Source organism: Pteropus medius, unplaced genomic scaffold (genome assembly GCF_902729225.1).
Source record: "Pteropus medius unplaced genomic scaffold, Ma_sr-lr_union100, whole genome shotgun sequence".
Taxonomy (NCBI): domain Eukaryota; kingdom Metazoa; phylum Chordata; class Mammalia; order Chiroptera; family Pteropodidae; genus Pteropus; species Pteropus medius.
Genome location: NW_024350319.1, coordinates 14,525,452 through 14,553,088, shown reverse-complemented (window position 1 = coordinate 14,553,088; position 27,637 = coordinate 14,525,452).

The following is a 27,637-nucleotide window of genomic DNA, read 5'->3' as shown; positions in this document are numbered from 1 at the left end:
AATAACCTACCTTTTGTAATAAGACCATTTTTCAAGTATGTCTAGAATACATTGTTTTTAGACACTGTATTTACTATTATTATCAATATTTAGCTATTTAGTTGTCTTTCAATATTTCAATATTTTGGGGAAACTGACATGTAAAATAACTGGAATCGTTTGGGTTACTGTGCCTTCCACCTTATGCAGGCCACATATCAGGCATATGGTACCCAGTTCCAGATGTCTCTCATGAAAGGGCCATTGACAAACTAAAAACATCCACAGAGAGTTAGCAAGATGTTGAGGGCTCTGGCCAGGCCATCTAAGAAATAATTTAGGAAAAGAAAGCTTTTCTTTCTAGAGAATCAAAGAATTAGAAAGACTTCTAAAGGTCATCTGGTCCAACTGTTTGATATGAGAGCTTTTAGAATCTCCAGCAGATGCAACACAGAAGTTTTCACTGTCCTTGCTGAGACTAACTCTTCCAGTGATTTTTTTTTTTTCTTTCTCTCTCCAAGAAGAAAGGATCTGTAGTTGAGACAGCTAGATAGGGGAATATAATTCTCTCTTTCTTATTTTAAAACTGTGATGTCGAGATTTAGCTGTACAACAAGTATCTCTCTGTTCTTCAGAAAACAGAGTGTCCTTTACTGGTTTTCCAGATCCTAATGTTTCGCTCCACATTATATATCCTAATTTTATTTCTCTCCACATATAATCAGGCTAATCTCCTCACTCCATTCCATATGTTCAATAAGCAGATTGTTCTTATTCTGTCTTGTGGCTATTTTGGATTTCCACTGCTGTGTAACAAACCACTCCAAAACTTAGTGGCTTCAGACACCTCAGTTTTTTATTCCCAAGAGTCTGTGGATCAGGAATTAAGGAAAGATTCAGCTGGGATGCTATTAAAATAAAACGAGTGAATTCTTTACAATGGCTTTATTGTACTATCTTTTATAGAGGTATAAATTTATTTATCCAGTCATCTATCGATAGATATTTAGATGGTTTCTAATTTTTTCACTATTGCCAGCATCAGTGTAATCAATGTCCTTTGCCAACTCCTTTTGGTCTCTGCTGTATGAAGTTCTACAGGGAGAACTGTTGAGTTACAATATAAGTTACATAAAGTTGAGTACAAATAAATAAACCCACCGATGAAAGGCAATTCATCATGACCAGCTTAGGAGGATGACAATTTTTAAGTCTCTTCTCCACTCCCATTCTGATAGCAAACTGTACCACTGCTATTTTTATTTTCACTTATTTGAATATTAGTAAGGTTGAACATATTTTTATGTTTAATCATCATTCAGAGTTTTGTTTACTCTGAATTTTCTCCTCATAACATTTTTCTATTTTTATTGAGATATTTTTTGTTTTATTTTATATCTGTGAGTAATGGGCTATAATAAAGATATTAAGTGTTTGACAACTATAGTAAATAATTTCCACAAATAAATTTTCTCTTAACTTTATTTATTATGTATTTTCTTATACAAAATTTTTCTAAAATGTTGGAAATAAAATTTGCTTTTTAAAAAAAATAACTTCTGGGTTTGGATTTATGCCCCTCAATATTATATAAATATTTACTTATATTTAGTTTCACTATTTTCATTGCTTAATGTTTTATATAAATATTCAATCTGTCTAGAATTTATTTTTGTGTATGCTATGATGAAATTTTTTTCTCAAATGTATAGCTAGCTGATTCATTATCATTTGTTTAATAATGCACCTATTTTCAACTAACTTGAAAAATCAAATTGAGTCTATTCTATACAACAATTACTTTGTTTTGTTCTCCACAAATATGTTACCTTAACTTCTCTAGCAACAGAGTTTGCTTTAATATCTGTGACACAAGTTTTTATGTTATTGTCAAGATTTCTGGGTATTCTTACAAATTCATTCTTCCAAATGACACTTGAAGAAAAAGTTTGCAGTTGTGTTATACAGCATCATGTAGCTTTTTATTGAGTCAAATTTTTAGATTCATTTGGGAATTTAGAAATTTTTATAATCCTGACTCTCGCCACCACAAAAAAATATTAGGATTCTTTTATTTTATATTTATATAAATATTCCTAAGTTTTTATATTCCTAAGTTTTATGAAGTTATTTTATATTGTCTTCTTTTATGCTACAATTTTTTTTGTTTTATTTGCTTGTTATATTTTTCTCTTACTATTAGTAGTATATAACAAAACTATCACTTTTTAAAAATTATCAAAATTGTTTTACAATATCAAATTTTAACATTAACCAAATATTGAACCACTTAATGGCTTATCTAATTGTTTCTTTTCTTTTAACTTATCGGTAGATTAACAAATCTTCTAGATAAACATTTATATTATGTTCAAATAATGGTCTTTTAGAATCTACCTTTATATTAACAATACTATTTATTTATTATTATTTCTGTGTTTTATTACATTGGTTAGATCTTCTTGAATAATATTGAATTACTTTTAACTAACTTGACACTACAAAAATAAATTTCTTAAAATCAGTTAATTTTGTTGGTAACGGTGTTTCTGACATGGTACCAGGCACATAATGATTGCTACTGTGTGGAAAAAAAGTAAGACTAGCTGGCCACTTCCTAAGTAAAGCTTCTACTTCCAACGTGCAGTGTACTTGACAGTATTTCAGGAAATCAGAAGACTGAGAAAAAGAACAATGACTTATTCTGGAAAAACGAATGATCCAATTTGAGATTCAGAGATTTTTTATTTGTTTTGATTTTGATTGTTTTGTTTGTCTCTTTTGCAAGAAAAGAAATGTTTTAAAGAAAAATAGAGCAAAGATAGAATAAGCAAGGCAAGAACAGAGATTAATGAAGAAGCTACAGATAGAACCTAAATGGAGTAATGAGTAATGAACAAATAATAAGTAAAAAAGAGGAAAAAACATGTTTCTCTTGTTTTACTATTTAATTCTAGCAGTTGGTAGTATAACAGGTACTTAAAAAGTACTTAATATATACTGTTAAATAACAGTTTGAATGAAGAATCAGTCAAATGTATGGACTAAGTGCCCATCTTCAACTCAAATGTCACCTCCGGATAATTCCCACAGGTGCATTAAGATCTAGTGTTAACATCCTGACTCCCAAACCTAGGGAATGTATGAATCAGCAGTTTTTCCTCCATAACTGAAAGCTCTAACTCATATTTTAGGGCAATATCCAGTGGGATTAGGGAGAGCTTGGACAAGACAATGAAGATAATTATCCAGTTAAGCTGAATAGGTTCTCGTTACTCCAGGCCACCCTTCTATTGAGCTCTTTTAAAGGAAATAGAAAAATAGGAAAGTATGCTAGTTGCTGAGGGGGAGATTTCCAAATGCTGTTGGTTCAAACTACTGTTGCTGTCCTCAATAATAACATAATACTTTAAACAAAAGGAAACGAAAATGCATCTATAATGTAAATCTCATAAAACAAGACTACAGAACTGTTCACATGAGAAATTTGTGTAAGAAAAGTTATTATCTATATCACACCATAGGAGAAAGCTTTTAGTTAAGACTTAAAGAAATTTGTGGCCTAAGATCTTTACGTTGAAAAGCACATTTATAAGCCTCAGCAACTTGGTAATGCCTAAATACAAACTTTTAACTAGGAAGGTTTAGAGTCCAAAATGCACTGATGATTCAATCAAACTTTAGAGTACTCATTTCAAATGTCACAGTATTATACTTTCACATAAGCAGAGATGCAACATCAAAAAATACTAATTACTACACAAAGTTCTGAAAAACTAAAACAAAATCCTGTGGCAACAAAAACTGTATAAAGAGGTTTCACATGCTCTGATTTACTCATAGCTGTGGGCTTCTTTAATGCTTTTCATATGGTGCATTAGTTCAAACATCCCAGATTGCTAAAATGCACATTACTGATTTAAGCAAACTTCAGTATAGACTTGTTTGGGTTTTGTTTTGTTTTGTTTTGTTTTGTTTTTATTTTATTTTATTATTTTTTTTGATAAATTTTGTCACATATTGAAAAAAATATAGAGATAAAAAACTAAATTCTACACTCAGCTCTGATCAGCTCAGTGGCTATTAAACGTGTCATTCATATATCTTAATTTCTCTAGGACCTAATTGTGAAATGAATCAGTTTATCTCTAAAGCTGATCCTAACAGCCCTTTTCCAGCCCTGTAAGGCCAAGTAGGAGTAGGCTTTGACATGGCTATTAAAATTGAACTTAGCAGGGAATAAATGAACTCATAGGTGCTAAATCCACAAAATTCTTACTCAAGCAATCTAACCAGAACATCCAAATGAAAGAAGAATGGAATAAAGCATAGATTTGAGAAAGGAGTGTGTTTAGGAAAAAAAGGTGAGACATTCTGTTTAGGCCAAAAAAACTTATGGTTTAATGTCACTCTACTTAACAAATCAATTTAGGACACTCATTTGGGCAACTTCATTTGGGTGTGTGCTTGAGAGTTGAGTAGAAGAGAATTGAAGATAAAAATGCTACATCAGTCTTAAAATATCTGACATCCCCCTCTACCAGAGCTATCATGCCTAGCTGTTAAACCTATAATTCTCAACAATATCTGGAAAAATTCCAAATCACAGTTTCTATTAGTTGGGTTTGGCTGAGCCAAATAAGCTTACCACCTGCTCTATGGTGGGCTATAGTGAGGTAATTACAACAGACTGAGAAGACACCATGTATAATGACCCCCACTGGCCCTTCTGTATGACCAGGCAACAACAAAACAGACCTAAAATGGACTCTGTTCAGCCAATTTTGTTTCCTTGGCCATATCCGTTGCCTATCTGGATCGTGGGTACAATCTGTTCGAAACTCTGCTAGAGGATAACTGCTGGGAAGTTCTGAATCAGCTACACCAGGGTGATTTGATTATGTTTTGTCAATGTGGCCATCATCCTCACTTCAAATTATGTGGCAACATTATTGAATGTGGAAAACTCAAGTAGGGGGGAAAGACTCTTGCCATGTGATCTAGATTGGGCTATTTATTTTATGCCTGGAGGTTTCTGGAAGACCAGAAGATAATAGAAAGTGCTCACTCAGAATCTCAATAGAAGATTTCCCAGTCACCCTGGGAAAAGGTCTATACTTTTATTTTCATGCTTGCACAATCGGTTTATAAAAAAAAAAAAGGAGAGACAGAAGAAACAAAGTCAGGAGTGAAAGGGCAAGGACTCAATATATGTAAATGTTCCTATATAAGTTGATATAAAACACATGACTGTGAATGACTTCCAGAATGCTTGAATCCTGTAAGACACACAAAAAAATGAATGATCTGAACACCATCTGTTTGTCCTTTTGGTACATGTGGTAATGGTCACTTATCTGACTACCTGTGGATATGGAAATGCATTTGAAATAATGAAAGACCCTCTGCTCTATTATAATGACAACTACCAATGACATTTATAACCTTAGCAGCGGGTTAGAAACTATTTATGTCCACTCCCATTAAGAATTTTACCTCTTTTGACACGTCCATTTGGTTCTGTTTGAAAGAGAAAATCATTAGTCTGACCTAAAACCACAGATGAAGACCAACTTCTCTCGAGTAATTTACATATACTTAACTATTTATGAGTTCCCTGCTGAGCATCAAAGGTGGTTATCAATCTACCTACACCCCAAACTTCTAGAGAACATTCAGTTTCTGTTAAAAAAAAAACATGCTCAGTTCCCTATGAAATGAAATTTGAGGTCAGAAGCATACTAGGCATTACCTTCTTTTCCTTGGAGAGTATTTTGGCATTTTTTTCAATGAATAAAATTTATCCATTCATTCAACAAATATTTATTAAGTAGCTACAATGTACTGAGCACATAGTCTAATTTTGGAACATGTTTAGATCTTCAGGAGAACAGTATATTAAAATCAATCTTTTTTATCATCATCTATTCTTTTATTGGCATTCACAATCATTCCCTCTTCTTACCATAATTCATTTTGTCATTTGTTGACAGATAAGCTAAATGACAAAATTTGGCAAAATACAAAACATGGAATATCTCTTATTTGAAGCATGTGTACTAGTAGAATACTGGGTCTTTAAACTTATTCAACATAGCCTGCAATAACAACATTTGAATATGTACTTATCTTTTTTACTTGTATATTTATTTCAAGTTCTCATGTTTTTGACTTTCCAATTGATCTAAAACAAAAACAGCAGTTAATACTGTTGTATTTAATATCACTTCATTGCATACAGTGGTGAGGCAGCAATCTTAAGGAAATTACTGCTGCTGCAAGTAAATAAGTTATACATGGTTTTGTTCAAGGAGTTATACTTCCAACATGCAGTGCCTTATGCTTTATTTTGCATTTCTTGATGAAATAATCTGGGAGTATATCAAAAACAAAGCATTAGAATCTTTGTCCAAACTACCAATACTCAGCATATTTTCTAAAATTATGTGAGTCAAATAGCAGGAAGATTGTTTAGAAAGCACAGAACAGAGTCAGAGAGATTTTGGAAAAGATAATTTTACTTCTAACCACTAATGACTTCTGAAGTCTTTTATTCATAGCAAAAAAAAATATTTTAGAAACAAAAATATGTTTATTGATGCCTTTTTCAAGTACTCTTTGTTTTTTAGCATGAAGAATAGAGTGCATTTGTTTCATTTTGTTTTGTGTTGTTTCAAAAATTCATAGAGTCTATTCAATTCCAGCTGACACTGCTGAAGGCAATTTTTAAGATTTTCCATTATATAATGAAAATCATATTTACATTACTTTGCATCATATTTCTGTGCTGTATAATTATCAAATAAACTATTTAGGAGTTATATGGGTGGGAAATTGGGGGAAAAAATTCCTAAACCACTTTCCTGTGGTTTTGTTTGTTTTTCTTTCTCTCTTTCTTCATAAAGTGTTTATAAAATGGGCAAGTTTAGGGGAACTTTCTAATTTGTGGACGGTGGTTCCAAGCTGAGCCTATACAGTTTTATGATTGCTTAGTTCCAAAATGAATAAACACATTGCTCTTCTACATAGCAAAATGCCCAGGACAAGGCAATGTAAAAGAAATGAAGCAGAAAAAAAATATATTGCACCATTTTTTTTTTACATTTTATTTAAAATTAATATAAAGTGATTTTGGCTTCTAGGATCAAGCGAACACTTTCTGTTTGCTGTCTCCTCATTTCATCTCAGCTGGACTTGGCCAACAAACCAATCCCATAACAACTTTTGAGAAAGTCCTCTTAAGTAGGTATTAAAGATTTAGTCTTTCCTTAAAGTCAGCAGCTGATGTTTCTATGTTTCTATTATTTATTTTGAATCTAAATGATTTTTGCTTTGAAGGGTGTGTGTGTTAGAGAGGGAGAGGGAGAGAGGAGGAGAGGGAGAGAGGGAGAGGAGAGAGGGAGGGAGAGAGAGAGAGAGAGAGAGAGAGAGAGAGATTCCTCATAGTCTTTACTTTGCTATGCAAACCAACTTTTCAAAGACTGGCAAAATTCAGCCATCTGCCCACAAAACGCTTGCTACATCAGCTTCAGAACAAAATATCTGGAAGTCAAATTGCTTTAATGTTCATGTTTTAACATACCGTATACGTCTAAGCAATTGGTATGCAACAGAAAGAAAATTCTGTTTGAGAGATTTTGTTTTTGGCTGACAAGCATGATTTTCTGGTGAAAATCCATAATTCTGTGTTGACTAATATAAAATACATGAGTAAGAAAGCAGGAAGGCTTTTGCCACATAGTAGCATTCAACTAACAGAATTTGGATTTGTATCTGAAAGTTAGGAGGTCTTAATGTATTCAATATTTTTGAGAAAGATAACAAAGTATATTCCTACTTGTCTGCTGCTTGTCCAAACTGTAGAGGTTAACCTAACAAACCATTTAGTCTGGTATTAGGAATGTATCCATGAGAAGAATAGCAAAAATACAGACTTTGTTCATGAGTATGTGAGGAGATCCGAGACATGTGACTATCATCCTTCTTTCTTTCATAGCACAAATAAAATTCTTGAAACAGCAGTTGGTTGTAACTTTTTCTGCTCCTTTACCTTCTATTTACTTCTTAAGGCATTAAATAATCTGTTCACAGAGTAAAGGCTTTTGCCTTTACTCCACATGGAAATTGTTCACTTCAAAATTTACCTAGAGGCCTATCAGTAGCCAATGAAATATCTACTTTCATGATCCACTTTTTGAGATTCATTTGAAACATTATTTTCTCCTTGAAACAGATTTAATCGCTGCAGGTGATTTAGTTACTTTCTTCTTTGTGTTCTCATAACAAATTGTTTATAGCTCTCATATTAGAGTAACTTTGATGTGTTATAATTTATCTGTGTACACAGTGGCTGCTCTAACCAGACAGTAAACTCCTTAAAAGCAAGAAATGTTACTTATTCATTTTGTAACACTAACATTTAGTAGATATAGTGATCATATTGTAAAAGCACAACAAATACTTATTGAAGAAATGAATAATGAAGAAATCTCTGACCAGTTTTAGAATAAACTTGTGTTCTATGATTCAATATAATTTTATCATTTATATTAGGAAAAGGAATTAACAGATGTCAATGATTTTTACAAATAGCTTTTTCTTACTAGCATATATCCTTCCTGGAATACTATTTTTGTTATGTTAAACCCCTGTTCCATCATGCATGTAACTAATAACATTAAACATCTATGAACGGGAGTCTTTAATATCACCTTTTAGACTATACACTTAAGTCAAAATTTCTTGAGATCATTTGGCATTTTTAACATGTTTTATTTATCTAGTACATTCCACTAAAACTTATATATTGTAGAAAGGGTAGTGGTCTCTGCCATCTTTTAAGTACAATTAAGTGCAATTAAGTACTGAATGATCCAAAGGTGAAGGCAAAAAAGGAAGGAAGGAAGGAAGGAAGGAAGGAAGGGAGGGAGGAAGGAAGGAAGGAAGGAAGGAAGAAGGAAGGAAGGGAAGGAAGGAAGGAAGGAAGGAAGGAAGGGAAGGAAGGAAGGAAGGAAGGAAGGAAGGAAGGAAGGAAAAGGAAGAGGAAAAAAGGAAAGAAGTGGGAAAAAAGGAAGGAAGTAGGGAAAAAGTCCCCTAAATGTATTTCTATTTCTTTATCAGAATAGAGAAAATATTTTAAACTATAAATTCAGATTGATTTAATATTTGATGGCATATATGTTTTAATTACTTGATTGTCAAAAACACCAAAATGTCAACTAAAAGTAGAGTATCAAACTGGAAAATTATTATAACAGTAAAGGGTTATTTTCTTAAGGGGAAAAAAATTCACTTAGAATTAAATTTAAAAATAGATTAACACCACATACACACACACAACAACACACACACACACGCACACACACACACATACACAGTAATTTGAATGGCCAGAAACCATTTTAAATGATAAATGATATTATTTTATCGGTAAACATAATATTATTTTTCACATGTAAACATGTTAAAATGTGGTCTTAATCTTTAATTTTAGGGAGTTATTTTAGTTTTGTTTGTTATAATAATCAGTGTGGACTGGAATATGTTGAAGCAAGCATTTCACAAACTGTTAGAGAATTTAGTGTAAATTTTTAAAATTGGAAAAATACTTTGTATTTTTTTTTAGTTTTATTTCATTAGTTTCAAGTATATAATACATTGGTTAGACATTTATATAGTTTATAAAATGATCCCCCTAATTACTCCTTCTCTCCTCTGGCTCTCCACTTAGCCAATCTATTAATGCTAACTGCATTCCCTATGCCATGTATTATTTTATTCAGAAACTCAAATTTTCAACATTGTGCCACTAAAATTACTTAAATAGCAATGCCAACACCAAAAACCAACAAACAAACAAATGAAAACAAAGAGAATAAACTCTCAGGTCATTTTTTTAAAACAAAGATGCAATAAAATAAACAATTTTCAAAAGTATAGCTTATATACAAACACATGACAACCATTTTAAGAACTTTGAAAAGAGATTACTAATGAAATGCTTTCTTAAATTACTAATGGGTTCAACAGGAAATCAAAATAACAAAATTAGAGAGACTGCATAGACTATAATAAAAGATTGACATTACATATTAAAACTTATTTGTAGATTTCTAATTCATGATAAGACTTCCATTTCAAGATGGCAGACTGACCACATGTATTATTTTCTTATCTCCAAAGAGCCCTTTGAAATTATAGTAACCAAACAAAACAGTTTAAATTAAATTGAACAGATGAATTGAGGGTGGAGGTGGAGAGGGGATAATCCACATGCCTCTAGAGATTTCATAAAATTTCTAAGATGTGGAAAGCTAATGCAAGAGGAGTAAATAAGAACAGGGCAAGGTAATCAGTGAAGAATGTGAAGAGTTCCTCAGCTAGTGTTTTTTCATAACCAAGGAAAGACTTAGAAATAATGGATACAAAGGGAGGTAAGAAAGAGCCATGGAGTCTCATCAAACCACAAGTTATAGCTGTTGCCAGGACACTGGATTTCTTTTTATTCAGAGACTAACAATTGAAAAAGTGAGTCACTATTGTGATAGGAAAATTGACGCTGATCAGCATGTAAAAGTAAGAGTTCATTTGCACACGAGCACAGAAAGAATGTTTCCTTGTATTCCTTGTGCCACTGTGACTGTGATGGACATGCACAGCCATCCCAGCCTGAAAGGTATGAACACCAAGTGTTATGGACTGAATGTTTGTGTTCTCCCAAAATTCATATGTGAAATCTAATCACCAGTATGATGGTAGTTGGAGGCTGGTCCTTTGGGAGGTAATTATATCATGAAGGTGGAGGCCTCATTAATGGGATTAGGGGCCTTATGAGACAAGAAAGCTAGCTTTATGATGTGTGAATATAAGGAGAAGTCATCTACCTGAAACTTAGAAGAAGACCCTCACCAGAACCCAATATGCTGACTTCCAGTCTCTAGAACTATAAAATATAAATATTTGTTGTTTAAGGCACTCCATCTATGGGAATTTTTTATAGCAGCACAAATTAAAAAAGCAATCTAAGGCTCAGACCCAACAGGATTGAAGATTTGGGTCACACCATGAGGTAAGCCATCAAGACTTCTTGAAATGATAGATGAGCATGGGGACAATTTAGAATGGATAGTGGAAGAAGAAGAGGATTGGTACCAGTTGTAGCTCTGAGACTACATGCACATTGGAGGCTACAGTTTCTTCCAATAACCTTCATCTTCTGTGTCTCCCCAGGAAGAAAGTCCTACAGGAACCATGGAAGACCTGCTCCCCACCTTACAGATCTGTAACATACATAGAAAGGACTACGGTGCCAATGAATAGGCACTGCTCAGGGTTCTTGTTGCAGAAAGCATAATTGATTGATCTTCTCAGCTGCTGCCCTAGTGGATCCATCCATCATCATGTTTCTACTAATGCCACACTATCCACTGCTGGTCCCACCTAATGAATGAGCACAGTGGGAGTTCCAATGCAATTCTAGTCCTCTGATATTCACGGCTCCTTTAAAGTGTATCATTTGCTCAAGAACTCCCCGTTGCTGGCCAAAACTTTCTTAGAACAACACAGTCATCTGAGACTGCTCTTTCTGCTCTCTTTTCTTCCCCTTCTATATCACAGTATTCAGATTTACCTCACAGTCTGAGTATAGGCCCTACCTCATCTGGCTCCCTCCACTTTTTTCTTTCGCAAGCGCTTCCCCAGCAAATATCTTATAAGTTTGTTTCTGCCCTGGAATCTGTTTCTCAGAGGACCAAGATTAAAAACCCTCCAAATTCAATTTTAAAAAGAACAATCATAGAATAATAAGGAGATAGTAACATTAAATATTCTCTGAAAAAAATTCAAATTTATTATTTATTTATTTTATTTTTTATTTTTTATTATGTTGACATTGGTTAATGGATAAGTTTCAAGTGTACAATTCAACAGTAAGTCATATATATTTTGCATTGTGTGTTCACCACCCATAATTAGATTTCTTTCTGTTATCACATATTTGACCTCTTTTATTGCATTTACTCCCCATCCTCTGATAACCACCACCAGTCTATTGTCCAAGTTCATGAGTCTCTGTTTGTTTGTTATGTTTGTCTGTTGCTTTTAGGTTTATATCCCATGTATAAGTGATATCATGTGGTTTCCAACTTTTTCTGTTTGGCTTATTTCACTTAGCATGTTTATCTCGAGGTCCATTCATGTTGTCACAAATGGCAATATTTCATCTCTTCTTATGGCTGTGTAATATCCCATTGCATGCATGTACCACATTTTTTTATCCAATCATCTATTATAGGACACTTTGGGTGCTTCCCTTTCCTGGCCACTGTGAATAATGCTAAGATGAAGATTGGTGTACAAATATCTTTTCGGATACATGTTTTCAAGTCTTTGGGGTAGACTTAGAAAAAATATTAGTGCTGAGAAATATGACAGAAAAGATAATAGACATAGAGAACTGATCACAAAGGACTGACATTAGACAAATAAGAATCTAGAATGTGAATAGAGCAGAGAAAAAAATGAAAGAATTTCTGAGCACTGATAAGAAACCCAAAACTTACACTGAATAATATCCTACTGAATTAATTAATTAAAAAAAAAAAAACACAACGATCTACTTACAGTCAGGCATTTTGAAGTTTCCAGACACTAAATATAAAGACAAGAGTCTACAGCTTTCATGCATCAGAACACATCAACAATGTGAACATGAGTCAAATGGCAATAGACTTCTCAACAGCAGTAGTAGATCCTAAAAGACTATGAAAGGACGAAATCAAAATCAGACAGAAAATAATGTTCACCCTGAGATTCTAAGCTTAGCCAACTTATTAATCAAATTTAAATAAACTAATAGCTATTTTCAGATATACATGAACAGAAAATGTATGGTCTATGCACATTTGCTTAAGAAGTTTTTTTTAAGATCTCTAGAAACATAAAACATAATTATAATAGACAAAATAATTCCTCCCCAAAGACGTCCATACCTTAATTCCAGGAACCTCTAAATCTGTGACCTTATACGGCCTAGGGAGAGGGATTTTGCAAGCATGATTAAGGTAAAGATCTTGATATAGAGATATTATCCAAGCGGGTCCAATGTAATCACAAGCCTGGAGGAGTGAGACAGGAGAGAGGAAGAGTTTTAAAGATGCTATGCTGCTGGATTTGAAGATGGTAAAAGAGATCACCGAAAGCTAGAAAGGACAAGGAAACAGATTCTCCCTAAAGCCTTCAGAAGAAATGAAGTCCTGCTGAGTCATCTTGGGATTCTAACCTCCAGAACTATAAAATTAAATTATATTATTTTAAGCCTTCAATTTTGTTGTAATTGGTCACAATAGCAATAGGAAACTAATAATAACAAAAGAAAGAGTGGCAGAGGTATGGGGTCCCAGAAAGAAGACAACTCATCTTGAAGTAGTTAAAGAAAGCCCAAGACGAAGCTTTGCTGAAAGCCCAGAAGCAAACTTCTTGGGTTGCAAGACTGAGACACAGGAATTTGAAAGAGAGTGATTTGGGGGAAAATATCATGGTCTTATTAGGAAAAAAAACAAAAACAATAAGATTTAATATAAGAAAGACATGGCAAGACATTGGGAGATGGGCAGAAGAAAATATTATATTTTGTTATATTGCTATTTTATCTTGTTTTGCTATTGTTTTATTTTAACATAAAAATTAATTTACTATAACTTTGATTTATAAAGAAGAAAAATAAAAGTGTAAAATTGAAAAAAGCAGGTGAAAATTTAACTGAGATTGTAAGCATTAAAGCAAAGAAACCACAAAAATGAAATCAGTAAATGTGATTATCTTAAATTTTTGCATTTTTGAAAAGACCAAATATGTAAAATTAGAAACAAATAGCAACAGAAAAAAACATATTTTCAACAAATATGACAAAGAATGTATATTTTTTAAGTCTAAAGAACCTTTGCAATCAGTAAGAAAAGTCAAACATTTCTTTGAAAGCACTGGCAAAGTACATGGACAAGTCACAGAAAAATTATGAATGATTAATAAACATAAAAATGGGTAACCTCTTTAATAGTTAACTTGATGTATACTAAAACAAAAAATAAGTATTTTTCTAACTTATAAAAATGATGATGAAATTGATTGATGGTAGTAAATTAGTGATGTGAGAACTCATAAATGACATGAAAAGGTAAAAATTAAAACAGTTTTTCTGAAAGCAATTTAGCAATTATACAGTCTTAAAAGTGTTCTACCTTTTGAAATAGTAATTCTACTTCTAGAAATCTGTTCTGAGAGATTTATGTACTTGAATATGGTGTTGCTTATAATGGTAAAAATTATAAATAATTTAAATGGTCCACATTAGAAGTCTATTTTAAGATATCATGGAACACATACTGTATGACCATTAAATTTCATGTTTATGAGGATTACTTGACATGGAAAACATTTTAAAATACAGTGTTCAGTTAAAAAAATCTTGAATAAATGGACACACATGCCATGCGCTCCAAAGGGATTTATATATTTTTTAAAAATTAAAAATATTCAAGATATTACATTCTGTTATGTATAATGTTAGCATATTTAATTTTATCTGTATATTTTTCTCATTTTTCTACAGTGAATTGTTTATGTATATACATATATATTATATATAACTATATATGTAGTTATATAACTATATATGTAGTTATATATAGTTATATATATAACTACTCTTTGTATTGTAGTTCTGTTCATTTGTTGAGATAGATAGTTATATATATGAGATAGATAGTTATATATAGTAATATATATTATTATAGTAATATATATATTACTATATATAACTATCTCAACAAATGAACAGAACTACAATACAAAGAGTATTTATTTTATTTCCTGGGGCTTATGATTTTTACATTGCCATTTTTGACAGACCACAATTTCTTTACCAAAGTAATTGGTGACCTAAAGAAATGAAATAACATCTTACCCAAATACAAAATTTAGAAGAATATACTTCAGTACTTGATTTTCTCCATGATGTCAGTATCTACCAGCCCCTACCTTCACTTCCCTCTCTGTCCAAACTTGTCTCCAAGGTCACTAATTTTAAATTCTTTACCAATGTCTTCAGTACTCTCTTTGTCTTTCTAACATATGATCAAGGCACTCTTCAAACATAGATAAATAAAATATTTAGTCTACCTATTTTCTTCTTTGGGATATTGAAAATATTCAAAAAAATATGAAAAATGATTAATTACCTTTCAAATTTACATTTATACCCATCCTTTTCAGAAAAGATACTATTCTTTTATTCCTTGCTTGCTCTCTTTCTCTTTCTTTCCTATAACTCCATCCCTTCTTTCCCAAATATTTTCTCCTGTCAGTAGCAAATCCTTCCTTTTCAACTACAAAAAGGACAAGACTTGCCCAGGTCACAGCCTATGAGATCTCAGCTGTGAAGCATAAAGAACCATAGTGAAAGGAAAGGGTTCATCAAAAATGGCAATGTTAGCTCTAGAGCCTCCTAATGGGGCTGCAAACTGCCCCCTGGGGAAAATATCTAGCAGTTTTAGTTACCAACGTGCCAATTGATGTGAGCAGCTAATATTATACTAAGAGGCAGTATATCAGCAAGAACTAACTCAGGAGAAGATTCTCTAGGTTTAAGTCAAGGCTCTACCACTTATTAGTCCTGTGACTCTGTAACAGTTACTTAAATCTGGGGCCTCACTGTCCTCTTATATGAAATGGGGCTCATGTGGACCATATTGCTGTTACTACAGAAGGTTTGTATGAGCATCCAAAATAAAATGTGAATAATTAAGTATAATGCTTTATACAGTAAATAATAAATATTAGTTGCAATTATTAATTCTGTTGTTAATGTTATTTGACTGATCTGGTGGAGTCCTCTATAACCAGATTCATGTGGTCAGATAGAAGGTAATTGTGCTGTCCTTGTGTTTTCTCTTTGATTTAAAGCCAAAATTCAGTGAATTTCTATCAATTGGAATGGATAGTCTTGGTAACTCAAAGAATTACCATATAACCCTAGAGATCATTGCCCATTCTTTTTGGACAGAAGTAGAAGTTATCGAAACTCCTCTGGCTACCTTTTTTTTTTTTTTTTTTTTAAAGAAGGGTTGTAATATCTTGGAATAAATTTTTGTGTTCATTAAGAATATGTTAGAGATCAGTGTCTTTTTGTTAAATTACACAGTTTGACAAGTTCAAAAGATGAATGAGTCATGAATAATGACTGTTAATTAATAAATAGTTAATATATCATGGAATGATTTCCTTCTTATACTATTTCTTGAGCAAACTTTTATTGACAGGCTACTGTGTTCCAGGATCTTGCTCTCATAGAATTTATAACTTAGACTAGAGCTAAAAAGTAACCATATAAATATGAATACACTTACAAATTATATTAAGTGTGAATAAAAGTTCAAGGTAATTAAAAAAATATATAAAATGAATAATAAATGACATTTAGTGAGGAGAACCCTCAAAAAGTGGCAGATTTAAGGTCACAAGTTTAGTTTTAGATATGTTAAGGATCAATGCCTATGAGATCTCCAACAGAGATGTTACATCCAAATTTGCAGATATAGGTCATAAGTTGTGTGTCTGTTTGTTTCACCCAACGAAAAGATTGATAATATCACAGTAAATAGAAAGCAATTATTAATCTCATGAAAGGATTTTTTAAATATTGGTGAAACAGTTGTTGGATGTGTTCTAACTTGGGGCTGGAAGTAGTGAAGTATAAACAATAGAGGACCATAACTCTGCTCTACTCATTTCACGTTGGCAAAATGCACTACAAAGGGACTGTTTCTTCAGAAATGTTTTGTTCTACAGATCAATATAGTATGTTTGGCCAAAAAACAAACAAACAAATAAATGTATTTACTCTGTTTCAGGGAAAAAACATAAAAATAAATACCAAAGGATCTTTTTTTAATACTGTTTGATTACCACTATTGTGCTATCCTATAAATAAAGTATTACCCCCAAGGTTATAGATTTCTCTCAGAGAAATTACTGAGGTGTCTTGGCATAAAAAATATCAACTTTCAAGTGCTGGGAAGTAGCATGTCATCCTAGGGAAGTCACAATAAGCACTCTGATCTTAGCTAAGTGGCCCGAACTACGAGTGGAGGCTGAGCAGGGAAAAACAAAACACACTAGCAGAAAAGGCAAAAATCGCAGTATTTTCTGAAATTCCTTCAATTCGGTAAAAAGCCAACTTCTAAAATAGTAGTTCTTCAGTAAGCAGGTTTTGTACTAGCACTTAATAATAAGAAGCTTTAAAAAAATAATTTACTAATCTGAATTTCTATGAAGAAAAGCATGGCTACCCTTGTGCTTCCTAGACCATAAAAGATCTTAAAGGTAACTGCATACTTTCAGCTGGGATGAGGTGGTGAAAACTGGCATCAAACCTCAACGCTGGTGTTATGAAAGATATTTGACGGCTCTGGAGTTCAAACACCGATGTGCTTTCTTCCGCTTGTTATATATATTAAAACTAAGTAAAAATATTGAAAGTGAAATATTCTGAGAATAGGACAATCCTCTTTATAAGCTTATTTTGACTTCTCAAGAAAGAACAGGGGGAAAAGAAAAAACAGAGTCAACCTCTGTTTATCTTGAAGGCAACTATAACGCTTTTGAATATAATTTAATTTCAAACAATTAAATCCACTAAAAAATAAGAAAGGAAAGAAGAAAGAAAAGAGAGAAGGAAAGAAAAGAGGGAGGGAAAGAGAATTGGAGAAAAGAAGGAAGGGAGAGGAGGAAAGAGGAAAGAAGGAAAGGAGGAAGGAAGGGAGAAAGGGCGGGGGGAAAAAAGTCCTTAGGTAAAATTATTAAAATCCTAAAACTTCAAAGAGCTTTAACAGTGTTCTAGCTCAATCTGGTCAGGAATTTGTTAATTTTTTCTTCCCCTCCATTATTTACTCATCTTGATCAATCACAATAAAAGGGAGCAAAGTCCATTCCCTTGCTAAACACACCTAATTTATTATTCACTTTTTCCTTATGAATTTTTAATTTGCCTTCTAATAACTTTTACTCATTGGTCCTAGTCCTACCCTCTAGGCTTACCAAATAATGTCTATTTCCTTTTCTCACGAAAACCCTTCAATACAAAAAGCCCTGTAGTCTCAGACACTCAGGAAAGACCCCGATCCATGAGGATGCCCAGTCTTGGCAGAATCACAGCAAGTAGAAGCAGACCATCCCTCAAATGGAATGCCACTTTAGAAGTAGATATGACATCATTCTGATGAGAGAAAATGTTGTGGCTGGACTCCTGTGTTGCAGAGCATTTGGTAACATTAAACAGTGAGGCCCATCTTCATAGGGAAACTAAAAACAATTGCAAATGGGGTCAGACTTGCCCAAGGGAGCCTGAGGCAGAAGTATTCTGACAGGAACAGAGAAGATTGGTGCTCTGATGCAGTTAGTAAGGCAATTCTTATATTTGCAGTTTGGCTCAGTAACATTAGAATGATTTGATTCTACTGAAACTAAAGCAGAAAATCTGTTCACAAAAGCATTGTTTTTTATATGCAGGGAGATAGGAAACTAAAGAATTTATGAAGGAGGATAGAAGATGGTGAACACACTAGAGACCCAGCTCCAAGCAGACTATGCAAGCCCTCAAGATGGTATAAGAGCCTTGTGTAGGCACAGCCATTGTAGAAATCTCAGTGAACTCAAAGTTTGATCACAGGAAGGAGACTAAGACTGAAGATGGCATGTTTCCTATAGTAAGAAGATCGTATTTTCCTCCAAAATTTCAATTACAGATTTTCTGCAGATACAGTTGAAGTTGTGACCCAGGAAACAGGACACAGAGAGCAAGCAAAGATTTAAAATGAGGCAACTAGTAGATTTAGAATAATTTCTTTGCTTCTGTGATTAGAAAAATTCTCCACGTTGAAACCCACCGAATAAAGGGGAGGGAACAAAACACCTGAGAAATCAACCCTAGATAAAAAAAAGAAAAGAAAAAAGCAAATACAACCAAAGAATCAGTCAAATAGGAGTAAACTCATATGAATAATGATACTGTCAAGAGGCAAGTTATATCTAATGGAAATAAGCCACCAAGTTGTCAGTCTCCTGATTGTTAAGATAGATCCTGATGGACATGTCGATAGCCCTCATAAAAGGAATAGGTAGAAAAAGTTTGGGCCCAAACGTCAAATCTGAGATAGCTTCACTAGCAGCAAGAAAAACCAATGCTATTTTCTATAATGGTAAGATTACAAATTAAATAGTATTAGAATCAGGTTAGAGAATTTTTCAAGTGGAGCCAAACCAAAAAAAAAAAAAAAAAAATTGTTTGCATTAACAATATACTAGTCTAGGAGAAAAGAGTGGTAGGTAGTTTTCATGTTGCAACATTATTCTTAGAAATTACATCCTGGGCTTGGTTTCTCAACTCACAAAGAACTCTCTCAATGGTCCATTTACTTTCTGAAACAAGCCCCTGACAAACTTGTTTATATTTGTCCCTGTTAGAGCAATAATATTTTACACAGAAATTAAGCAGAAGAAATTCTAGTTCAATATGGGCTTGTGTTTTGAATGGAGGTGATACCTACTCAGGCATCTGCCATGTGGTCTGAGAAGCAGAAGAAAAGCCTGCAGAGGGAGAAATGTGCAACAGAAATCCAAAGAGTGGCAGATATAAGATGCAGGGACTCCTTTCTGGTTTATGGTTAAAATTTTACTTTATAGATCCAAATTTCTTCCAGACTGAGGGCCAACATATGCCTTCTAGTATTCTTCATGAGCTACTTCTATATTCTTTTAATAAACATCTCTCTTTTGCTTTAGCTAATTTAGGTATTGTTGTTGTTGTTGATGATGATGATGTTGTTGACAACTAGAATCCTACATACTACAGAACAGAATTGTGTTCCTAATTTTGTGCAAAATTTTCCACAGATTTAATTTTAGAAGTAAAAATCTTTTTTTTTTTTCCAATCCTTTCTTCAGTCAATCTGAAGAGCCTACTACAATCCTGGATAGGGCGAGCTCCTTAGAGAAGCCTTCTGGCAGAATCTAGCATGTTGATTCAATTCACTTTAGCAAAAGTACCCAAACATGAGGCACCTGTTATGTGTTTAGACACTGATCTGGGTGCTGAGATTTTGTTGGTGGACAATGTGCAGTCCTAACTTACAAGGAGACTATAGAGTCTATAGAGAAGACTAAAGTGCAGTGTGGTGAGTCTTAAAGTAGGAGTAAACTTGCACAATATAAGAGCACAGAGAATGGACGTCTATGCGTCTTTAGAAATCCAGAAAAGGTTTCTAAGGGAAATGAGGTATAAAGCAATACCCAAAAGATAAGCACAAGTTAAACTAGATTAAAGAGTTAAGGTCAGGAGAACATCTCCAGGTCGAAAATAAAGCATGTCACAAGGCTTACAGGCAGGACTTAATATGAGTAACTTTTTACTATGGCTGGCATCTAAAATTCGGAGCAGAAACTGGTGACAAATAAAGCTCAAAAAGGAAAGGGATTCGATGTTAAAGGCAGTGGAAAATCTTTGACAAATTTCAAGCAGGGGGGTTACACAATCAAAAGGGCGTTTTAAAGAGATCATGCTCTTCTAAGTGGGTTGGTGAATGGCAAGGCTGCCCCTTCAAAGAGACCTGGAGGAGTAAGCTGGTTCAGTAATCCAGGCCAAACATGACGATCCCCAGGATCAGTACAGTAAATGAGAGGACTGAGACAGTGAAAAAAGACAGTGAGCTAATGACTAAAGCATTCTGCTGGGGAGATTGTACTAAAAACTCTGAGATAAAGGGTCAGATCCCTTTTTACCATAATCCAAAAACAAAAAGGCTTTGATGCCAAATATAACCACATCAAAATATTTCAAGAGTTACTTTCCATTCCAGAACACTTACGCTCTTGGTAATTTTTATAGTTATCTGAGCCTCAAAGTCCTCCCACACTGGATTGAAACTTTACTTAACCACTTTACTGCCACATAAGTTATAAAGCCTGAGGCCGGCCATAAAGATGTTAATTTAATGAATATTCATAATCAATAAATATTCATTAAACAACATTTCCGTTCCAGGCATGCTGTTGCTCCTGGCAGGTCCCTCCTGCATGGCAGAGTGCACTTGTTAAATGAGTGTTGCTCATTGCAGAAACACCTTATGGGATTTCATGAAAGAAACTATATTCATCTACAATACATACAGATGTGTAGAGACAAGTTTGAACAAATTCTATACAAAAGGAAAAAAAAAACTTTTCCTTTTTTGTACAATGCTTGTGTTTCACGCATCAAATGTGTGTCCAAATATATGAAACCCTATTGGAGAAACCAAGTAGACTTCAAAGGGTTTTATTTCTATCTCTATGTGCTAGGTAAGTGCAAAGGCAGTTGTCCCTAACCAGCTCTATGGCTGCCTGATAAAAAGCCAAGTTTTAAATGCAAATGAAGAATTGTGAGCATAAATGCTCAAAAAATATGTTTTGCATTGTATGATGATGACTTTTGAGAAAGCCATCCATATTATGTTAGATGAAGTACCTATGATGCTGTATACATTTCAATTGGAATATGTGTAGTTTATTAAGATAAATTATTATTTTTTTAATGGAAATTATTACTCACAATGTCTCTCCTTGAAAACCCAGAAGAATTCTGCATGACCACCACCCAAGGAACCTTCACATGTTCTTACTCACTGATAATAACATAAAACCTACTGGATACTGACAATTAACAGATAAATACTACTGCAAAATGTTATCTGCTTCAGAATTTTCTGCTTAATAATACTGTATAAAGCAGGGGTCCTCAAGCTCAGGACCCAGGCAACATAGCAGGAGGTGAGTGGCAGGGCAGCGAGCAAAGCTTCATCTGTATTTGCAGCCACTCGCCAGCGATAGCATCACCGCCTCAGCTCCACCTCAGATTCTCAAAAGAGCACCAGTCCCTGGTGCCAAAAATGGCGGGGACTGCTGGTATAAAGAACCAAATATTCAACAGTTTTTTACATTTTTAAGATGCTGCAAGGCCATCGTTTCCTGCTGATTCCATAGATTGCTTCAGGGAAACGAGGCTTTTCTGCTGTGTTCTAAAAGTATGTTGAGCTTCCAATCAGTGTCTAGTAATACTATCCTTCTCTCAGATACCTAAGATTCTTCCCAGAAGTGTGGATATCCACAATCATCACCCTAATTGTGGGGCAATCAAGCAAATACAAAAACTCCAGTTGGTCTGCCACCATGCTACCAACTCTATGAAAAAGTAGGTTTCTTGAGAAAGGGCATCTTTAGCACTGGGCTTCAGGCTCCTGAAGGAGTTAGCCAAGAAGCTGTGGAAGACTCATAGAACCTTCATAGAACATTTAATGAGTTCTGTTTGTGGTTGTTGTTGCCATTGTTGTCACTGTTGATTTTCAATATTGTGTGGGTTCTTTCCTAAAATTCCCCTCCACATACTCTCGACAACTTTCATTCTAAGAAAAATGAGAGTTTAACTGTAGAGGTAGGTTTCTCTAGCTCCGACAATTTGACCTTTTATTTTTTCCTTCAAATCTTGGAACTTTGATTAATACTTACATATTTTGGGTAAAGTACTAAGGTTTTTGATTCAATAAAGATGGCATTTACTATCATGCGCTTGACATTCTTTGAATAGAAAAGAGATTGGTGGGAAGAAGTTATTGCCCCAAGCATACAAATGGGATAAAAAGCCTCATCTGGGACACACTATCAAAGGAAAAATTATATCTTTATATTTTTCTGCCTTCATTTTCTGGGTAAACATTCTGTTAATAGTTCTTATGTTACATTATTTTCCTTTTAAAAAAAATGATATAGAAACTACAATACTCTCATAACCAAAGTAACTGCTTGTCAAATCCAGGTCACTAATTAGCCAAATTAAAATTTTCATATACTCAACAGTCACCCTCACTGCTAGACACTTTTTATTCCTCCAAAGGAAGTTTAATGGTCATCCTATTACCTAAGCAATTTTAATTGCGTCTTGTGGCATACCATTAGTTTTATTAGTGAGTTACTTAAACATTCTCATGAATAATAATTGTAAAATACAATAAATTTTTAAATACAAATTATAAAAAAGAAAAGTGAACTCAAATACTTTTCTTGGTGACTAATTTTAACCCATGTTGAACTTTGTCTATAAATTTATAATTTTTTTTTTCAGTCCGAGAAGAGAAAACTACAAGGAAAAACTTCCATCTAAATTGGTTCCATGTGACACTATATTTTACAAAACTGTGTTAGGAAAGTGTAATAAATTGACTTGAAAACTATGTATTGCTAATAATATCTTTGTTACTGTGATGACTTTGTCTAATTCCAAAGGTCCTTTTATCCTAATTCTTGATGATCTATGCAACGTAGCAATATACATACTATTTCTTGCTTTTAATTCAATGAGAGATAATATTTCCAAAAGCATTTCAAGAAAGAAAAAGAGTTAAAAAAACAAAGGTATAAATATCAGTCCTGTCTTGTGGTAGAATTCTCTAGTCGCCATTCTTTTGGGATATCACATGAATCTGTCCTCTGAAGCAATGCAACAGTATATAGTAAGGATGAAGAAATTGTGTTTCTATACTCAAATTCGGTGCTTCTTACTTCAAATATTAGCCAATTTGAAATGGCAGTAGAAAATTAAATATGATAATACATTTATGGAGGTTGAGTCTTTCATTTAATTAAACATCCTGAGAAACTTTTGCAAATATACTTCTTAAACTCATCTAACTAAAACTTCTCTCCCTTATCACTGCTCTTCTCCAATTTTTTTCTCAATTAAAGAAGAAATATTCTCACCACCTTGACTTTGCTCCAGACATGTCTCTCTCCACTGCTTGCTCTCCATTTTTCTAAGCCAGGAGTTGTAGACTCAAAAGTATAGAATGACAGCTTGTAAGCCACTAAGATGTCAGGAAAGCTGGAGAAATAGAGTCAGACTTTTGAGCATTTCAAATCAAATCCAAGCAAAACAATGACAGAAACAAAACTTCTTACCAATGATGTGTGCCTTTTAGTTTATTTTATCCCATGAGGAACCAGCCAGTTACCCCTGGTCTAAATCCTAGTGTTCAAAGCTTGTTAACTCTTGAGGTGCTGCAGCAGATGGAGCCAAAGAGCTGAAGCAAGGCTCATTAACAACAACAACAAAAAATTGTCTTCGGCTCTCTTAATTCTGATATATGTGGCTTGGTGAACCAAGGGCATGGAAAAGAATGATGTCAGCGCTTGTATCCTGAGAGACGCTGACTCTTATTCTCTCAACACCTTTCAACAGATCATATCCTGTAGTCTCAAGATCTTTTCTGGGCTTGTTTGGAAACATCTCCTTCAAAACCAAATAGTGTTTAATTGCTATCATTACCAAGTTACTGTTATAACATATGACAGCTATCAGCCAATCATGTCTATCATATATTTAATGGAAAGGCTTATCAGCCACATAGGAACCTTAATTAATTAGGTATTTTCTATTATAAAGTGATACACAAGCATTCAGTTCACATTTATATGAGATAAGCAGTATGAGTCATAGTATAACAATATACTGGTTCCGTGAATGCAGAAATTGAGACTAAGTTTAAAATGATTCATTCAAGGACAAAGAAATAGTCAAGGACAGAACTCAAAATGAATCAGATTTTCCTGCCACCTGTGCTGGTTCTCAGAAAACTCTTTCGTTACTACCAAGGGCAGCAATAGCAACCAAAGGCCCTTTGGAAATGTGTTTTGCATACAAATTTAAAATTCACAGAAATTGAATTTAAAAAGCAGCTATAGAACATAGTAGAGACATCTGAATCTGCTACCTGTAAACTGATAATCTAGTTGGTTTTCTATTCTCCATTCTCTATGCTCCTCTAACTAAAAGAACAGTGACATACATAGTACCACCAAGCCTGGTAATTTGCTGTTTTACCCAGATATATTTTGAAAAGATGAAGTGTGTATGTCAGTTTGCAAAACAGCATGACTCTCTTAGCCTTTGCTCGCTTTATCCTGAGCCAAAAAACGTAGATCTGACAGCATCTGTTTCCACTACCCATGCTATTCCAATCATCAAAAAAAAAAAATAAGGGTTGGAAAGGAAGTTCTGAAAGATTTCACATGCCTGTTCCTTACCAAGAAAGCCACTTTCTTCCATGCATTCATTCTACTTCCCTTATACTTATGTCTGACTCACATGTTCAACTGGGAGATAACTCAAGAGGAAGTCAGGGGAAAAGATCAAGGGTTAAAAAATGTATTAAGTTTCACGATTACAAAAAAAAAGAGATGATGTCAAATATTTTCAAATGAAAGCTAATCACAATGGTTTTTAAAGAGAGAAAAAGAAAAAAAAATGAAACCATCACCCTTGGATCCTGTGAAAATTATGTTAGAACATATTAGACCAGGCATATGAAATTTAACTTTATTGGAAATTTTCAGGAGACAGATCAAAATGTCTTAATATAGGTAATAAAAAAGAGAATAAAAAAATAAATGTATACATTTACTACATTGGATTCCTTGTGAAAAACAGAGATGGAGAATTTAGGATTTCTAAAATCAAATGCATACAGTAGCATTCTCTTCTCTACTATTACATTTTATTTTATTTTTCTTTAAGCAAATGCAAGAATAATTTACCAATAAAATGTTAATTAACTTAGAAAAAAATTTGTGTAACATAGTCAATCCAATATGCTCATCATTTCACCTCAAGTAATTCAATATATGTGGCAAGAAGATGGACAGAAGATCCAAAAGAGGTATTTAAAGGGGGAAAAAATGCTTTTTTGTCTCGTCGTGCATGGCCTGTTGGCATTCTTAACCAATTATCAATGTTAAAAGATGTAAAGAAACATTTGAGCATTGGATTGTTATGAAAAGTTCTTTGCAAAGTTCGTTAACAGGAAAATCACAGTGATGTAAAGATATTTTTATGACATTTTATTTACACTTTGGAATTGAATACACATCGATATAATTTCAACAATTATTTACTTCATTGCAAATATTTAAAAATTTGTATAAAATAAAGAACATTTAAACCTAAAAGCTTGTTTATATCACTATGATCATTTTCCTATAACAAGCTTGGTAAATACTTTTCATAATAATTCAATGCTCGAAATTTTTCTGTATATCATCTAACATGGGCAGTGAGTTAGGTCAGCAGATTTCTACAACAAGCACTTGTATCTCATTCTTTATACACTGAAATTAGATTTATTCATACATATTCAGATCTGATTCCCTTACCCTTACGAATTTTTCACTTAAAATTTCAGTGTCATATTTTTAATATTAGAGAATAGCCTGATCTAATATACATGATTTTGCTTTGTCTTTATTATTCACAGCTCTTTCTCTTTCCATCTAAAACTTAGTAATAAAAATCTAGTTATATGAGCCAATATCTTTGTGACATTAAGCCATCTGTCTAGCCTTATATGTTTTGACTCAATAAGGGCAATCGATGACTTCTCAGAACAATTAATAGAGTTTTTCAAGAGGAACACAGGGAAACTTTTTTTGAATTATAGTCTTTGGAAAAGTTAACACACATTAACCTCCCAAATGACGCATATTCTTATTAGTAAAATTTCACAAACAGTACATACATCTATCATTAACTTTTATGTACACGGTCATACATACTATTTACCCAAATATTATACTGCAATATCAAACTAAAGAGTACGTAGAAAATTTTTTAGAGGTAAACTATCTAAAGTATATATGCATATACGGTATTGAGAAAACTGTGTTTTAATTTTTAACATATTTGCTAAAATTTAACAAAATAAATGTTTCATAAATATTCCAATTTACCAAATCACTGTTTACTTCAATTATTCACCTAGATAAAAATAAATTCAAACATCAAGTATCCCACACATAAATGGAAAGTTGTGTTTGGATATATGTATCTTTATGTGCCAATCCCCCAAGAGCACCTTCCAAAGATAAACTAAGGCAATTGTAGTAATAAAGGTCTTGTTGCACTGTCTTGCCCAGGTGCTCAAAGAAATCAAACTGGTTCTGACTATTCATTTGCACTTATACATTGCAAACTCAATATAGGCAATCAATGACTTCCCAGAACAATTAACAGAGGTTTTCACAAGGAGGAGATCACTTAAAGCCATCTTAGACTAACTATGCACCCTAAACTACTCTTTATTTAGAAGTTTCATAGCAATTTTTAAAGTAAAATTTTGGTCATCTATGCTTGCAAAGTAATATAGGGGCAACCATTTAAATAATTCATACCAAAACAACATAATTCTTCTGTAAGTAATGGTTGCTAAAATGTAAATTTATTTTATTTTTTACTTAAATTATTAAAATAATTATTCTAGTTCCTACTATAAGTGTAGAAGAAATGGAAAAGTTGCTTCACGATGTGACCAGAACAAAATTTCTATATATCTGTGAGTCACTTAATGATTTCTGAAAGATAAACATTTTGGAAATAGATTGAGTTATAAGCATTTAGCTGATTTTTAAAAGTATTTGGACATTGCTTGGACAGATATTTATGAAGTAAAATTTTTATTGTTTTTTTTCAAAGCATGAAATTCCAAAAATAAAGCAAGAAACAAAGAAACTTAGGCCAGAATTGTAT